Consider the following 19,431-nt stretch of genomic DNA (forward strand, 5'->3'; position numbering starts at 1 on the left):
GCTACTTTTTGCAATGGAACATTTCTTCAGTGCCTTTTTGAAATGCACAGTTGTAAGCACAGGCAAAGTTCTCAATACTTGTGACATATTGACCGTGAATATCACCCTCCTCAATTCATAGATATGGAGCAATGTTATGTGTTAAATGTAGTAATATCCCTAAAATTTCCCTTTTGGGTTCACCATGGTGAATCTGTGTTTCAGAGGATTTGCTTTTGCCTGTGGATGTGGAAATGCACAATATCATAACCAGCGGGGCTAAGCAAACCTAGGTTCTCTGTGAAGCCCTGCCTGGTCCGTGATCCTGGCTGGCTGGCTTCCCAGGACTGCCTTTCCCCGTCCCACCAGTGTGAGAGGTGGTGTGGCATGCAGTGACGAGGCGCCTTTGCAGTCAGGAGGCCTGTGTTCAAATTCCTTAGCAGCCGCAGCCGGGTGGCTTTAGGGAGCCATTGACACCTCTGTCCTCATTTTCTCACCTGCAAGGTGGAGACAATTGCCTCTTCCTGCAGTGCTGGGCAGAGTTGGTGGATCGACACAGAGTCAGTGCCGTTAAAGGGTTGGCTGCAGTTATTTTATTCCTTCATCTGTTCCTCATCCTCCCCCTTTCCCTTCTCTCCTCAACCCTGACCTGGGAAAGTGAGGCCATTCACATGCCATCCACGGGGCTCAAAACAGTTGCGTCTTCAGTCCATCTACTCAACATTCCAAGGCAAAGAACAACCGTGTTTCCTGCTGCCTTAACATTATTTCATATGAACTTTTTGAAAATCCATGAAAAATCACTAAAGACCTGACTAGTNTAACATTATTTCATATGAACTTTTTGAAAATCCATGAAAAATCACTAAAGACCTGACTAGTCAATATCAGTTTTTAAAAAGCAGAAAAAAAGATCACAGACAGAGATATGAACATTGTGTTCTAATACCTCTTAGTGACTCTCTGATGTAAGTAAAAATAATGTAATAAAGAGGTCATGATGTTGAAACTATGTAAATTTAGGGTATTCACTCTTAGGAGAACTACTGAGGAACTTCAGAACAAGGTCGTAAAAATGGGAGGAAGGGAGGATAAAAGAACATGGAAAACAACGTCCCCAAGAAGATGTAACCCATGCACTTACTTACATCTAGAGAAAGGAAAGGGCACACCGTCCCGATTATCTAGACTATAGAGATGCCGGATGGGCCTGCACCGGCTTCTCCTTCTCACCTGAGCAAAGAGCAGCAGCAGCGATCACGAAGGAAGAACAGGGCGGTCAGGCCCTGCACAGGGAGACTGCCAAGGGAAAGGAAAAGACCGCCAGTAGCTCTTACAAATCCTGTCTTTCAAGGAGAAAACATGAGCAATACTTGAACACCTCCCGGGAGAAGCTTGCCCACAGAGTCATGGATGTGAGGAGGATCCTCGGGCTTCTTGAACTGATCTTGGGCAACACCTTATTAATGTTCCAAAAACACTTTCTTGCACCATGTCCAGGAAATGTGACCATGAGACCACTGACCTCGCTTAGACATTCTAACAGCTGGCTAGGAAGTGTCTTTCTTACACCATTTAGGCAAAGGCCAGCTACACGGACATGAGCTTGCATGTTACGTAGATATGATGATTCCCAACCTCACCTGCTTCTTTACTTAGGGAGATTTTCCCATCCTGAAGGTGTGCCATTTCCTAACTGAGAAAGAAAATATGTTACCTAAATCTCTGAGAAGATAAATCTGTTAATAAACACACCATCTAAGTCACTCTTAAAAGATACTCACACACTAATGATAAAAAGCCTGTAGACTGAAACTAAGTTCAAGTTTTCTGAACTATTTGGAATTTGTTGCTGCAATAACATTAACACTGTTATTCTGCCCTGAAGAAAAGGTGGTCCAGAGATAACACTTGATTAAGACACTCACTTTCCTGGGACATTCTTTCATCTAGCCCAGGAGCTGGCAAATGGTTTATTAAAAGGCCAGATAGTGACTGTTTTAGGCTGGTGGGCCATGCGATCTCTGTTGTAAGGACTCGACCCTGCTATGGAAGTGAGAATGCAGCTGGAGACACTATGTAAAGGATGACTGTATTCTGATAAAACTTTATTTACAAAATCAGGTGGAGGGCTGCATTTGGCCCATGGGCCATAGTTTGCCATCCCCTGACTTAACTGATTCCATATATGGAGAAGAGGATTGAACATATCTGCAGAAATAGGAACCAACTGGTATTTCTACAGCAGCTGAGACATCTTACGAGATAGACATGCTGGAGCTTGATACCTATCTTGAGCACAGCTGTTGAGGATTATTGGGAGAATAGGACAAATTACCCAAGGTGGAAGATGTTAACAATAAAACAATAACAACAACAAACAAGCCCCGCATATTAAATCTTGAAGTTCTGGTGAAATATTTGCGAATAAGGGACAAGATGAGGAGTATGCAGATGGCTTCAAACCCTGCAGCAAGGGAGAAAAGAAGCCAGCAGCATCTTACAGGCAGACTGTGAATACAATTAAATCAGAACTGAGCTGGGTTCATGTATCTACGGGACACACCAAATTCCAGGCAGAGTTCTAGACTCTTGAAAAATCTATTACCCAGTTTAATTCTCCCCACAAACCAGTGAGGTATATGCTATTATTCACTAAAAATGAAGTGCAGAAAGACTACATTAGTGGCATGGGAGTGGGATGGGATTTTAATGCAGCAAGTCCAGCACCAGGGCCTGGGCTTTTATAGCAGTTCTTGTCCTTTTCTTTTTTTATTTTTATTTTTTGGCTGCTGGTTAAGGTACATATGATTCTGCCAGGAGCCCTAATCAATTAACCTGTTCACACACATTAACCCACTTAACAGTCCTAGAAGGAAGGTGCCGAATGCAGCAAGTCCAGCACCAGGGCCTGGGCTTTCATAGCAGTTCTTGTCCTTTTCTTTTTTTATTTTTATTTTTTGGCTGCTGGTTAAGGTACATATGATTCTGCCAGGATCCCTAATCAATTAACCTGTTCACACACATTAACCCACTTAACAGTCCTAGAAGGAAGGTGCCATTAGAATTCCCATTTTACAGATGAGAAAACTGAGGCCCAGAGACACTGAGAACCTTGGCTGCAGCCACACAGGTCAATGTCACACAACTAGTATGGCAGAGCCAGGAAGAAGACCCAGTGAGCCTGTGTTCTCATCCACTCAGCTGTACTGCTGCCAGGTAAATAAGACTTCTGCAGGGCTGGCTCGTCAGCTGGAGAAAAATCCATCCTGAGTTAGTAACGTAATATTGCTGAGCTCTTAAATATCCTAGGAAAAGTGAAGATATTTAGGAATTTTGTAGGCTTACATATCTTAATTGGATAGTTGCAAATTTTGTTATGCATATCTATCTCACACACAGATAAATGTTTAACTCATCACTCCAGATGAAAACTGTGTATTTCTACTTTATGATTAATTATCCACATGGAGCAGTGTTTTGAGAATTTCTTAATTATTCAGTGTTGAATCAGTGTCAAAATACTTAGGGCCATGCTCTTTCCAATCAGTTTCCCTTTAGTCATCACGAATGTCCAGATTTTCTAGGACATCTGAAGTATCTTTTCCTGCCTCTCAAGGGAGCCTATTATGTGCTGGTCTAGGGAGAGCTACGTGCCTAACGTAAATTTGAAACTTTCACAACTGACTTAGGCTCATTTTTCTTCCTTTTGAAATGAATGACCTTCCCACAGGAGATGGTTTATTTCATCTCTCAGGGTGTAAAATGTAATTTAAATCATGGAAGATTCACTAGCAACTGCATACCGGCTCCCTTTCTTTGCATCCTTGTTTTCTGGAAAATGAATGTCAGTTTCGCATTCGTTTACAGAAGTTGAACCCTCCCTGCTGTGACTTCTTCCTTTTATGACAAGAGTTAAAGAATGATGGCTGCATTTCTCCTCCAGGTTCAGGCTCTTCTGGCATTTTCACGCTACGGTTCCCTGGATGTTCACTCTGAGGTCAATACTTAGAAATGCTCTTCTCCAGGTTCATGAGTCGATTTTCATCAAATGCTTTCCAGGTGTCCATGCCCAGCCTGTCTGGACTATTGGAGCCTGGACTGAAGTCTGGGGACTCAACCAGTGGGGCGCTGCAAGGGTCTGGGCTGAGCGGTGTTGGTCAATGAGGGCCAGCCACAAAAGTTTTCTGTTACAGTCTGTGGCGACAGAGTCACCAGGAATTGCCATAAATTCAATGGGTTTAAAGACAGAAACCAAAGAAGCGGATTGAATTCATATTTTACCTGGATCAAATCTGCAAGAAAGCTGACACCATGCATGACCAGTGTCAATATCTTGCCTGGGGGCTCAGTCACATTCTTCACTGTCAGGTGATAAAGAGACAGTAAGAATACCTCAGTCGCATCACCAGATCCATCAGCTGTCTGCATCGCTTTCTGCATGGCTGGCTTGCTAAAACCAAACAAAAATGGGAATCTCATTTCCTTGCTATTTAAAAAATTTATAAAAGCAGTCACTGACGACTGAAGGATGGCCATACAAGGTATGAACCTCCATAGCTGGGTCTAGGCAAAGGACAGAAACACCAGCAGACCCAGCAATATTTACCGCAATTTCCACAAAATGGAATCGACGTTTACACTGATCTCTCAGAATCCATCAGTTTTAGCTCTGAAGCTTTCAAGTGGCGACCCAGCTGAGATCCAGGTGTGAAGGCACCAGATGCTGCAGACGATTTTTCTGGAAAATAGATGCTGTTAGGCCAAGTGCCTGCCAAAAATATATGGTTAACATCTGACATCAGAGTCATCTTTCTTGAAAAGGCTGGAACAAGTCCACTCTCTGCAGGAAGGAGTTCTCGCTGAGGCACTTTGAGGAGATCAATTGGATCCAGGAAATGAACACGGAGTACAAAGAACAATATTTATGTAACCTCCTGGCTCCTGTCTCTGTGAAACTACCTTTTCAGATGCCTTCATTCCTCAAGACACCTGCAGATTACTTATTTCTTAATTGGTTACTGAGTCTTAGCTACCCACTGGTCGAATTTTCTCCCACCAGATGGGTCCTATATAAGTAGATACTGAAGAGGGTCACAAAAGCTTTTAAAAGAATTTAATTAAATAATAATATTTAGTTTAGTTAGTTAACTAAATGTTTAGTTAAATTATAGTTACATTTATGTTTATAAGTAAACTAGTTATAAACTGGTTATATTCATTCTTTGGAATCAACTTTCTAATGTAAAGCTTCAGTCGTTACATCACAAAACTTATCAAATGAATCACATAAATGTCGTACTTATCTATTGCTCATAAAAACATTGGTTCAGAAAACTAAGGGAACATGAGGGAGAATGTACTCTACTAGTATTTCATTGATGATATTAGCTGTATTATAACCAGTATAATTTATTTGTCTACATTGCAGAAGAGTCTAATGATTCAATGGTATTTATATATATGAACATCAGAAAATACTCTATATTTAAATGGTTTCACATATGCTTGATATTCTTACAATGAGTCAGGGTAGAGAAAGCCCATATTTAAAGACCTTATTCTCTAGCCCAGCTGGTTTAAATGACTCAAATTGGGACAGCAGCCAGCCAGTGCAGCATTTATGATAATTCATCCCAAAGTGTCCTATGCAGAACATAGAGACAGTGTCTGGTTAGTTTAGGCCGTGCTGTGATGTCTTTCTTTAACTGCCTGTATGATGTAAGGTCTGCATATGCACAAGTAGCCATGAGAGAATTGCACCAGCATTCACAGACGCAGGAAGCAATCTGTGGGAAACCCAATTCTCTGACCTAAATGAAAGATTCTGCTGGAGAAGAACAAGCAAAGGCATCTGAGATGCTGCGACTAGTGGAGGGCGAACACAGGTGTCCAATACGTGGCTCATTGTGTGCTGTGGTCTGACCAGCATTAATGACATTAACAGGCTGAGCAATATCTCATTGTCCTAAAGAAACCAATATGGTTTCCAAGTCTCTGAACAATCTACAGTCAGACAATCTGTGCTAATGGGATCCAATACCAAAGTCCCTCTAGTTTACTGATTTCCAGTACTATCAGTTTACTGAAATCCAGTACTAGCTGTATTTAATGAGGTGCCTTATCTGTATGAAATATTTCATCCTCACAATGAATCTATGTGGTAGGGACAATGATCATGCCTATTTCAGAGATGGGGAAACTAAAGTGCAGAAATATGAACTAACATGCCCAGGGATATGCAGGAGCATGTAGTGGAGCCTGGATCCATGCACAGGCAGCCTGGGCCTGCCACCTGCCTGCTGGACCCAGCAGGAGACCCATCACTCAGAGGGAGACTGGACTGGCCACTGGGAGAGAGTGACCTTCTGCCAAATTTGGGAAACCCTTTACAAGCATCCTTCACCACAAGCATGAGGGCAGCGCTGTCTTCAGAGAAAAATAATGCTCCTGTTGACGGACAGAACAGGTTCTGAGTTAATTTCTTAGGTAATTATAAGGGCACACAACCATTGGGTGGCTGTGGATCACTCTTTGATAGCTTTATAGAGAAAGGACATACTTTTATATTTTAATTTAAAAATCATGGTGGAGATTTGGGAAAAGATGGCGCAAGTGAGGTAGAACAGAGATCCCTTTTCCCCAATATCAAATAAATGGCTGAGAAACTGTGATCAAAAGAACTAAAACAAAAGAACTACTCACTTTACAGACCGTCTGTACTGGCTTTGTAAAGCACTTAGACTAAATACAACAGAGGAACAGGGCTGGCAGCAAGGAGGTCAGCTCAATTTTTGGTCTATAAATGACTTGTATGAAAATTCCCTGGTCAGAGTGAGCTTGGAAAAAGAAACTCTACATAGAATCCATGCAAAGATTCCCTAGAAACTTCATCCTCATGAAAATGCACATGAAGAAATGGTGTTTAGCACTCAAAAAATTCTTAAGGAAATAAGAAAATATTCTGGAAGAAGAATGACTTCAGCAAATATAATTTCACAAAGTAGATTACACTGTCAGGAAATGTCAAAAAGAGTAAGAATTCTATTGAGCAAGAAACCAAGAAAGAGATAAAAAAAACAGAACGACTTCAATGGGAGCTGGAGAGAAGCAACAGAAAAGCATGCGAGCAGTTAGAAAATCTAGAATGCAATCATCCTTCTGAAAAATATCCTTCAGACATACTCCACTGACCAGGAAAAGACTCACACCATCACGCTCAAGAATGAGGAAGCTATACCAGAACGACTTCAATGGGAGCTAGAGAGAAGCAACAGAAAAGCATGCGAGCAGTTAGAAAATCTAGAATGCAATCATCCTTCTGAAAAATATCCTTGAGACATACTCCACTGACCAGGAAAAGACTCACACCATCACGCTCAAGAATGAGGAAGCTATAGGATGAAAGAACTGGCAAGGCCACTGAATGCATTTAAATAGACAATTAAGTATAAACAACTGTGGTCAAGATTACAATATGGAATCAACATGTTACAATTATTCAAAGGATACAGGTGCACAATAAAAAAAATAATAATAAAGCCAAACTGAAATGAGGAACCTACAAGTGGTTATAACAAAGATGGGGCCCAAGTGATGTGAGAGGGTAGACAAAGAACGAGTAGAAATGTGCTAATTGCTTTATTTTGCCCAGCAGGGTCTTTATGGCTGTAGTATAATTTGTGAAGTTGATAAATGAAGAAAGAGCGGCTTAAGCATATGATTTTAAGTTGTAGAGGTAACTCTAGCAGTAGTAGAAATATATTGTATGTGTTCTAAATAACCAGCAGGGTAAAAGAGAGAAGAAAACCATAAAGCAAAAGTTAGAAAAGTACCAGCAGAAAAACATTAAATAATTAAAAGTAGGAAGCAAACTTAGATGAAGGAATTAATATAAGACTTATCTACTGAAAGATAGCACGCAGAATTATAGACCAATCTTATAAAACATATGCAAAATTGTAAAGAAAATACTATCAAATTGGAGCCACCAGTGCATGAAAATACACACAGCGATTGACTGGGGTTCATGACAGGAATGCAAGGATGGCACAAGCAATCACACTTCCCAGGCCTCCTGCACCTGAGGCTGGACGATGAGCATGTGCTTTTCTATTCTTCACAAATTTAGTGCCCTGAGTGCTCATTTTTTTGAATGACAGAAATGTGAATGGGCTCAAAAGTCCTCCAGTGAATTGGGAGCTAACATTGTCCCTTACACACGTACACGGAACATGGTCAACGTTCAGTGCTGTCTGTGACTCTATGCACCCATGCATTTATATCTTTTACCTATAAAGCTGGAATCCTGTGTGACTGAAGAAGGCCCATGTCCTTGATCAAAGTAATAGTCAACAAGATCTGGAGCTTCACAGCCTGAGGTGACAGGGTCCTGTGGGCTTCCTGTGGGATGGGATGAGGGTAGGGGACACGGCTTTCTCTACCCTGTGCCGTGTGCAGAGCCTCACAAACTTTTTAAAACAGATTTGATAACTTCTTTTCTTAAAAATCTCTACAAGACCACTATAAAAGAGTTATGTGAGGAGAAAAGGCACTAGCTAAAATACAATCACTCTTGAGAAAATAGGAATAAGTGGATGTTTCCATAATAAAATAAACCATAAAAATGCAATGGGCTTCACATATTAAACACAGAGCCAGCACTTAAGTGTGAAAACGTGGGAACACTGCAATTGGGATCGTGAACAAGAAAGGATGCATTTTAGCATTGTTCTAGAAGTATATGCTATCGCAATTAAACTGGGGGCAAGCGTAGACAAGAGATGTAAATAATACAGAAGGAAGCCAAAATTATCATTATTGGTTTATTCTATTAAAAAATGAGACTACTGAAAAAAGTGGGAAAAAACGATATCTTAGTGTCCGATGACAAAGTTAATGTTTTACTCTATAAAAAATTAACTAATTATAACATAGTGGCATAAAATTTTATCCACAACCTTAATAAACATGGAACAAATATAAACACTCTCATTCACTTATGTGACTAAACTTATAAACCGTTCCTGAAAGATGCAGTGCCACGTGGAATAATGCAGAAAAAAATGGTCTTTCATAGCTTCCATGTTTTCAAGATTTCAATTTTGCCTAAATTAATATAAATAATATAATAATGTAATGTAATTCCAATCAAAATGTCAAAATAATTTTTAAAATTATTATTGTTTAACTTGACAGCATGAATATAAAGTTCATCTGGAGAAAGTATCCAGGAAGAGCCTGGAAAATTCTAAGAAAGAGAAGTGGTGAAAAGGCGAACTTTCCCTACTAGGGAGTAAACTTCATAAAATGCTACAGTAACAAAGCAGCGTGAGAACGGTGCAGGGGGATAAATCAGCGAAACAGGGAACAGTGTTAAGGGACAGCCAAGCATTTATATATATGGATTTAAACCATGATAAAGCTGGCCCTCCAAAGCAGTGGGGAGAAGATAGATTTTTCACTACATGGTTCTGGGACAGACTGCTAGGTATTGGAAGAAAAACACTGGAACTGTTTGCATCAAAACAGATTGTATTTTGATTAAGTCAAATATTTAATCCAAATGTTTGACGAGAAGATGAGTAAATATTTCATAATGCTAGTGTATAAAAAACTTTCTAGGTAGGTCATATAAACAAGAATCTTGTAAAGAAAAATATAAACTGCCTTACATAACAAACGAATATTATGGAACGAGAGAATGTGTCTGACAAGATGCTATAGCGAACTTCCATAAATGATTATCTAGGAAGTGAGGGTTATGTGTTGAGCGACCAATAGTTTATAATCCAAACAAGGACACGTTTGAGGGTGGGAGGCCTGTATTTAACAAGAAACAACAGGCGTCCATAAACTGCAACAGTTCTGAGCAAACTGGGACATATCACTAACCCTGTAGGAACTCTTATTTTGTAGGTTTTGTATACACACGTGTAACATGTATTATTTACTTTTATCACACACACATATGTACATCTGTGTAATTTCCTAATACACACACACATACATGGAAAATTAATAAGGTTAAAAACAAAGAGCAGTGAAATAGACTCTCATATGGATTTATTTACATTCAAAGCTTACACAACCACCCAATATGTGGTAGCTTAAGCGTTTCCCTGACAATTTGCTCACTTTACACTCTCCAGTGCCCATCTGCCTCAGTCTCCTCATTTGTGCTGTGAGAACAGTAAAAGTATCTACTGAGCGGGGTTATTGTGTGGACCAAGTGAGTTAATCCCTCGTTTTGGCAAGCATTAGATCAATGCTGGGCTCCATTATTTTATCATTGTCACCACTATTCAGGCGGATCCAGGTTTTGTGGGGTCTAAAGCTTATATAATTTAGGGCCAACCCCTGTAAGAATAATACTACCAAAATTGGAAACTTAACATTAGAGGCACCTTAATGCATCAGCTTCACTGGCTTTCCATGACAGCTCCCCAACCACTAACACGTCTGCCCTGACATATCACATGTATCCACGCACATCTCCACGGCCTTTCTGAAAAGGCAGAGATTGTGTAGGATCCAACGGTGACTATCACTGACTACACGTAGCTAGATCAGCATTTTCTACCATAATTTAAGTTTAAATATCAGACATGGAGAGAGAGAGCAGCGTGATTAATTGCTCTGGTTTTCTCAGGACTACGAGGGTCCCCAGACATTGGACTTCCAGTTTCGTAGCTAGATCAGCATTTTCTACCATAATTTAAGTTTAAATATCAGACATGGAGAGAGAGAGCAGTGTGATTAATTGCTCTGGTTTTCTCAGGACTACGAGGGTCCCCAGACATTGGACTTCCAGTTTAAACTCAGGACAGTTCCAGGAAATCTGGGATGAGTTGGCCACCCCGGGCGTAATTTACTTCCTTTTCTTCTCAATAAATTTAACCATAGACTTATATAAATATTTCCAGTCATTTTTCTCCATATTTCAATTGCCTTAGCTTCAGTTTAATTACTGCTAATTATTATAATGAAATATCCCAACAATGCCCACATTTTCAACATCCTCTCACCATTTTGGTGTCATTCTAGGCAATAATAGGGGTCTTTTAGTTAAATTTGGTGGACTTAACGCACATATTCATCTCTACTGACCTCCCCAATTCTAAGGAAGGCCAGGAAGGAGTTTCCCACTGGAGAGACTGATTTGGGGACACCAGAGACAGGCGTTAGGACAAGAAGTTCGGAGACCCCTCCCCCAGTCACCTTCCCTTCTGTTCTCTGGAGTGCTGGGCACACATGCTGCCCACCCCCATCATGCACACATCTTTAATGCCCTTCGCTCGGTGGCAGGACATTCTCTGGAGAAATGAATGATCCTGGGGGAAAGAATTTTGGAGACAACAGAGCAGAAATGAAAGCTGCTTCCTGCCCAGCGCCCTGCTTGTGCAAGTCCCCCATCGATGGATGACTGGTGAACAACCTGTCCAGCACAGAGAACGTCCGATCAAAGTCATGGTGACTGAGCCTCAATATGCCTGGACAGTTAAGGATCACCAGACACTTGAGAAAGACGCCAACAGGAAAGACAAAGAACAAAACCCATCATCCAGCCACTGGAAGGGATGTGGAAGGGAAAGAATCCATAGGTAAGGGAGGGAAGGAAGGGTTATAGTACCTTTAAAGAGAAAAGAGTAGAGGAGGATACCTAAAAAAACAGAAAATGATTAAGGACCAAAAAAACAAAAACAAAAATGAGCATCTGGAAATATAAAGAACAGTTAGTTATTAAAACAAACAAATGAACACGCAAATACCAAAGACAGCATAAAACCTGGAAGATAAAAATCAAACAAATCTTCTAGAACAAAAGGAAAAACAGATGGTCATTTGAAACAAAGCAGAAGAACATTAAAACATTAGTCTATTGTGCTAGAGTTCAGAAGGCAAGAATATAGAAAACGAAGAGGACTATTATTAAAATCTTTTTTCCTAAATTGAAAGAACCACTGTGGTCTCAGCAATTTAATAAAAATGCAAGGCCGTGAAAGCACATCATAAACCCAGCAACTAATAAAAGACCCGAGAGCTTCCAGACAGGGAAGACAGAAACACAGAAAACAGAGACCAGATAAAGGACTGGGAACCAGGAAAGCTGCGACCTCTCTGCAGCCACGGTGGAAATGGGGCGGCAAGGGCACCGTGCCTGTGGACCCCAGGGCAGGGATTCTACCCCAGAATTCTGGGCTGGCAAAGCCTCAGAAAATGCAACTCCCCTGAAACCTCCGCAGGCAGCTAGAACAGGCTGTGCTTCCCAAATACAGTGATGTAGGTAAGACACACAATGGCCTGGCGTCCAGGAAACAGGATACAGAACAGACAAGGCAGAGAACCGCAGGGCACTCTAGATGATGCCAGGTGCAGGCTGGAACCAGAGATGACAGCACCAGGAATGAGGAGTCAGGGGGAAAAGGAACTGAGAGGGCTCCTGAGGGACTTGACGGTGTGCAAAATACTGTGAGTGGCATGTGACATCCTCACCTCCTTCTACTCCTGTGCAAAGGGCACTCTCTCAGTGAGGGCTGACTGACCCCCTGCAGATCCTTCTCTCGCTACTCAGATCTCTTCTGCCTTGCTCTGTTTTTTTCTTTTATTCCTTTTTATCCGTGGTGCTTATTACCTTCTAAAATATGCTATCATTTAAAAAATATATTGTTTGTAAGCATAATATATGCATACACAAAAAACATAAACAAACATGAAAATCTAAATAAATAATAAATTTATTGTTAACTTTGTGTCTCCCCCAACTTAAATATAAGCTGTTCAAGAACAGGAACCTTGGTCTGTTTATTCACTAATGTGTCCCAAATGCCTGGCTCACAGCAGACACTCAATTTATATTTGTTCAATGAATCAATCAACTTAATGTGTCTTCTGGAGTTTAAGTAAAGAAACCTAAGCAAACAAAAGTCAGGCAATTATTAACTTTTCCACAAACAAAATTTTATACAGGAAAGGAAACAGAATCAGGTGGTTCTACTTAGCCAACAAGAAATGATAAGTAACGATGAAAAACGATGAATAGTATTGAATCATATTGGGATGGAATCATATTGGTAGGATGGAGGGAAAGGAAGTTGGTGGTAAGAGAGCTAAGTGAGGTAAAACTGATAAAAGGTGACACAATAAAGGTTAGATCCTCACCTACAACAGATAATAATCTTTAAAACCAATAGAGGAAAATGGTAATCACACATATGACTTAGAACTACCAGGATAGACGCCAGAAGAGAAAGCCAAAGTAACTGCAATTGTTGGCACTGGGACACGGGACTGGGGTTGGGTTACATAGTTGGGGCAGAGGGATGTGATTTTTCATAGTGAGCTTTAAAGTACAATATAGCTTTTTAAACTATGTGCATGTGGCTACTAAGCAAAATAAAAATTAATTAAAATAACAGATGCAGGAAGGAAAAAACATAGATTTAGTTTAAATGTTGAATTTTGAGAATTTAAATGGATTCTTCTCTGTAGTTATCTCTTTAAATTAAGGAAATATATAATAAATGCATCAAAACAAAAGAGTCCTTATTGTTGGAATTTCATTTGACGTAAATAAAATCAGACCCCGAGACATTTGGGCAGCAGTAGGTGAGAGGGGAGTTCTTGTGAGGGTTCCTGCCTTGTACTGGATCCAGACATATCTACATATCTTAGGAGACTGTGGTCTTCCTTTACGACGATTACATTCTCGGTGACCACAGTCAGAAACATATCAAGAATTTGATTGTTTCAGGTCTCTTTGCCCTGAACTTATATGGAACCTGTGGGAAAACAAATCAAGTTGAACATAAAAATGTTTTATGCTGTCATGTGGCCAAAGTTTTTGCAATGTCATTTCTTTAGTGAGATAAGATCTGGTCTTGAAAGCTGGATTTTAATTGAAAATGTAACTTATGTAAACAAAATTAATTTGAGAATCTCTTTGATTCTGGGAATATTGTTTAACAATGTATGATGATTTCAAAATGTAATAAAAGATAATGCATTATTTATTGGAAACTTTAAAATAAAATAAGGACATCTTAAGCAGAAACCCAAGAAAAAAAAAGATGAGAAAAACCTGAGATTTTGTCATTGTTTTTATACTTGTTGAAAATCTAAGAGCTACATGGTGAAATTAATGGGTAAGTCTGATTTTCCTTCTTGACCTTATTAACTTTATAAGCAGACACACTCCAGTCTCTATGACTGGTGAACATGCTTGGCAGAAGCATGATTTGCAGGTGATTTTGGAATAACAACACATCAGCAAGAAAGTAATCCTAATTCTTAAGCACGTGCTAATGTGAATTACAAAATAAATTATTAAATTACTGTATCAAATTCTAAAATCCATTAGTTTGGTTTAAGATACAGTTCTTAAGATATAGCTCTTTCAAGTTTACATGAGCCCACTGTACTCATTTACCCAAACTTCCTAACCCTATAAGGTCAGTGATTTTTAAAAAAATTTAGTGAAACTCTTTTTTATGATGGTGGGGGCTGGGTGGCAGGCATGAAGGGTGATTATGGTGGGAAAGTATGACTTAGGTAGCTTTTTTGAGAAATTTAAGGAAAGTGCCATTTCACAAAGTGCTACGTGGTCCCCCCTTGTAAGTTTGCTCTAAAACCTTGAAGAATCTTCTGAAGTCTCTGCACGTCAGCAGCCTCGCCCTTTGCAGAAGTTGCTAGGGAGACACTTGCGTTTGAGGTGCTAGAGGGACCTGGCCTTAGAAGAGCCGCAGGCGTGATGCAGAGAAGGAAAGTCAACCCCAGCATTCCCCGCCCTCTCACGCTGATGTGCTCAGCTCAGACACACGTGTTCACCTGCAGGGAAGGCCTAGAGCATGGTCCTCCCACGCTCTCCCCGAGTTCAAGGTGACTTCTGTGCTCAGAGGAAGCTGGAGGAGGGAGCACTCTACCTTTGAAGAGGAAGTCCAAGAGTTCTGTCCAAAGCTTTGCTCTTGTAACTCTCACACAATCAGAGAGAAAGAGAGAGAGAGAGAGAGAGAGAGAAGAGACAGTCTTCTTAAAAGGTCTTCCTTTTAAAAACCTAGTATACTACAATGTCAAATGACGTCAGGCACTAGGAACCAGGCTAGATGCTTGTCCACTGTTTTCAAAGAATATGCCAATTTCCTCAGCATAAATACAAGTAAATCACATGAAATTTCACTTGCTACCCACTTCAAATTTATAAACTGTAGAATTTGTTAATGTTCTTATCAAATCTAAACATCGTTTAAAAATATCACACTCTACTGAGTGAAAGTCACCGGTTCCTATTACATAGTATAGAACGATTCACAAATAACTGAAAACATGGGGAATATGTTATTCAGTTATGTTCTGGAGGTGAGTAATATAACGTTTCAGCTAGAGGGAATCAGATGTTTGAAGTGCTTATTTCCTTCTTTCCTATCCTTACTTTTTTGTGTTTGGTTACGTGGTTTGATTTCTCGAGCTGCAAGATCGGGTGAACATGAGATTTTACTGGGATTACCATGCAGTGAACAGCTGACAGGAGCTGATCAGAAAGCCCACAAAGAACCTGAACCAACACTGGCCGTGACCTGGCCCCGTGGAGGTGGCACACCCACCCCGGGCGGGGACATTCGTCATGCACGGGCTGGCCCAGGAGGGAGGCTGGCAAATCAATACCTCGTTCAGGTACTTAAAGTCCTGGAGGTCTTTAAGTAACCAATTCTGAACTGACAACGACTAAACAATAATGTTCTCAAGATAGGGTGAACGTGAGATTTTACTGGGGTTACCATGCAGTGAACAGCTGACAGGAGCTGATCACAAAGCCCACAAAGAACCTGAACCAACACTGGCCATGACCTGGCCCCGTGGAGGTGGCACACCCACCCCGGGCGGGGACATTCGTCATGCACGGGCTGGCCCAGGAGGGAGGCTGGCAAATCAATACCTCGTTCAGGTACTTAAAGTCCTGGAGGTCTTTAAGTAACCAATTCTGAACTGACAACGACTAAACAATAATGTTCAATATGTAATTCCGTATCAAACCAACACCCTATCCCCTGTCTCCCTTCCCATCCCAAGGTCTTGCTCTCCTGAAAACACAGTACGAAAAAAACAACAAAAAACAAACAAAAAAAAACACCCCAGCCTGCGGTGATAAATTGTCAATCCGTTTTATCCACACAGTGAACCAGCCCCGTGTTTGCTGGTTTCTGGAGTCACATCTCTTGATCAGGGCTCCTTAGGGCTTTAGTGCAGATGAACACCTTCCCTCATCAAATGCTCCTGAGTCACGGCTGTCCCATGTCCTCATATACAGTGACAGTGATGGCCCAGGAAAGGTCATGTTAATTCCATATCAAACCAACACCCTATCCCCTGTCTCCCTTCCCATCCCAAGGTCTTGCTCTCCTGAAAACACAGTACGAAAAAAACAACAAAAAACAAAACAAAACAAAAAACCCCAGCCTGCGGTGATAAATTGTCAATCCGTTTTATCCACACAGTGAACCAGCCCCGTGTTTGCAGGTTTCTGGAGTCACATCTCCTGATCAGGGCTCCTTAGGGCTTTAGTGCAGATGAACACCTTCCCTCATCAAATCCATTTTGATGGTGGGCTGAGTCACGGCTGTCCCATGTCCTCATATACAGTGACAGTGATGGCCCAGGAAAGGTCATNAAAACTGAGCCCTGTCAGATGGGAGGCCACACTGAAATCCCATCGGAGCACAGCAGACGGTTTCTCCCTCTTCCAAAACTGAGCTGGCCTCTCTCGCCCGTTGAAGGAACTGAGCAGCAGGCAGCAAGTGCCGGAGGGCACCTGCCTGGCTCACGTCCGGCTGGACAAATGATGCCCGGTGTGACTTGTCCTCATTCTGGGCTGCCTGCACCCGCGGTCTGGGTGACAGCCCCGGTGAGGCCTGCAGGCCTGCGGCTGCCCCACCCGAGCCTCCACCTCCCTTCCCACTCAACTTAGCACCAACTTCTCCTCCCGTGTCACTCTCAGGGGACAGCTCTGCTGCTCTCACTGGGAAAAGAAAAACGATCAGTAAGAAACTTATCCCGAGGGGTAGTATTCTCCTGCTGGGGCCACGTGCGAGGTACTGTTTCTAGGCATGGTGGTGCCTGCTGACCTCACCTCAAGTGCAGAAGCCCCTGCGCGTCACAAAGCCTTCCTGTGACCCTGGGACCCGCCACGCCCAGTGCATCTTCTGTGCAGCATCTGGCCCCTAGCCCAGCGCGTCCTGACACTCCTCAGAGAAGGTACACAGAGAGCTCTAGCAACACTGAGCGGGGGGTCTGCAGGACTTTCTCCAGCTGAAGCTGGCGTAGTTCATTTAGTTTTCTGCATCGATTACTTATTTCTAAAAGTTTTATGATAATCATGTGCGAGTAATCCTGGATGTTTAAAAAGGTCGCACTGGGCCTGCCCGGTGGCGCACTCTGTAGAGTGCAGTGCTTGGGAGTGCGGTGCTCCCGCCGAGGGTTCGGATCCCATATAGAGACCGGTCCGCTCACTGGCTGAGCGCGGGCGACCCCGAGGGTTGCGATCCCGTTACCGGTCATGAAAAAAGACAAAAAGGAAAAAAAAAAATAAAAAAAAATAAAAAGGTCGCACTAATTTATAATGTGGTCTGTTTTGTTTATTTTAAATCAGACAGCAGTAGTGTCAAAGAAGGAGGGTACATAACTTCCAGCAGTGGTGGGGATGAGAGAGAATACAGAGAGTGCTATGAATGCATCGGAAAATAGCAGAGGAATGAAGCAAGAAGATGCAAAGAACAGGCGTGAAAACNCGGCCTGGTGGCGCACTCGGTAGAGTGCAGGGCTTGGGAGCGCGGTGGCGCTCCCGCTGAGGGTTCGGATCCCATATAGAGACCGGTCCACTCACTGGCTAAGCGGGGGCCACCCCGAGGGTTGCGATCCCGTTACCGGTCACGAAAAAAGACAAAAAGGAAATAAAATAAAATAAAATAAAAAGGTCGCACTAATTTATACTGTGGTCTGTTTTGTTTATTTTAAATCAGACAGCAGTAGTGTCAAAGAAGGAGGGTACATAACTTCCAGCAGTGGTGGGGGTGAGAGAGAATACAGAGAGTGCTACGAATGCATCGGAAAATAGCAGAGGAATGAAGCAAGAAGATGCAAAGAACAGGCGTGAAAACTAGAAGAAACACGATAAATTGGGAGACCTAAATCCAGACACAACAGCAATTACACTTCTCATAAGTAGATTCAATTTATGTGTAAAAAGATATATTCTTGTCTTGATAAAATCAAAATCCAGCAGAGTATTATTTTCTCAAGGGGCAGAAACACCTAATGACACAGACACTTAAAAATAAAGAGAATTAAGAAATGTAAACCAGGTTAAAAAAATAAATGGAAGTTGGTTCCATAATGTTAATTTCAGACGAAACAGTAAGTTGGAAAGCGGAGAGAAGGATGGTCATTACTTAACAATAAAAGAAGGATCCATGCAGAAACTATAACCCTATCTAACAATATAAAGTAGAATTTTAAAGTTAATTATGAAGTAAAATTAACAGGAGAAACTGGAAAACAACCCATCAGAATGTGAGATTTTAATACACTTTTCTCAGAAACAGATATAAAAGTCAGACAAAAATTAGAATAGGTTTGAATGAATAAATAAGGAGTTCAACCTAATTGTCATATAAATAACCCTGCTCCAGCACAGAACGCAAATTCTTTCATTCCCACAGGAAATATTTACAAAAACTTCCATTCCTCAGCCATAAAAGAAGTCTCAAAAATGCCAAAAATGAGATAATTTTAACTTTTCATTTGATCTCAATGTAGTAACATTTGTAATAATAAAATAACTACCCTGAAGCTTCCATAAATTCGGAAACACAAAATCACAATTCTAAATAACTCATGGATCGCATGGATTAGAGAATAAAATATTAGTGCCTAATTGCTTATAAAGGCAATATATTGTGTTCTCCCCCAAACGTCCTGTTTCTGAGTGAAGTTTCCAGTTTTCAACAAATATTCCTGGGAACACTTATTGGTAAAGTATGTGATTGTATGAACACAGACAAAGGTTTGTAGTCTAATCTATATTCCTATCTATTTATCTACAAGTCTATCAGTTTGTTTTATATTCTTATTCCAGAATATTTGGGGCTTATGTCATGGTTTGAATTATTAGGAGACAGTGATGCTGAGTGTGGGGGGACTTTGTGAATTTCAGAGTCAATAACCCTGATGCCTGGAGACCAGAATAATAAAAGTATTATGAAAAATTTAGATATTATTTAACCTATGCTAGCTAAGTATCCTGAAAAACAGAAGTATTCCTACGTTCCCAATGTACCTTTCTGCCTTTGCTCATGTGGATTTATATATATACATACACACACACAGAGTTGTATGAGTGTCTATATGATATATATTAAATATAAAACTAAAATTTTTAGTATATATATACTAAAAATAGTG

At 41.0% G+C, this 19,431-nt stretch overlaps 1 protein-coding gene across 1 annotated transcript in view; it reads right to left on the reverse strand.

The window, feature by feature from the left end:
- The window catches only part of ADAMTS16 (ADAM metallopeptidase with thrombospondin type 1 motif, 16), a gene marked incomplete at its 5' end in the record, with an annotated part of 142,187 nt that overhangs the window by 29,102 nt on the left and 93,654 nt on the right, over positions 1-19,431 (reverse strand). The gene's annotated exons all lie outside the window — the stretch shown is intronic.

This window comes from Galeopterus variegatus, unplaced genomic scaffold (genome assembly GCF_000696425.1).
Source record: "Galeopterus variegatus unplaced genomic scaffold, G_variegatus-3.0.2 Scaffold1091, whole genome shotgun sequence".
Classification (NCBI taxonomy): domain Eukaryota; kingdom Metazoa; phylum Chordata; class Mammalia; order Dermoptera; family Cynocephalidae; genus Galeopterus; species Galeopterus variegatus.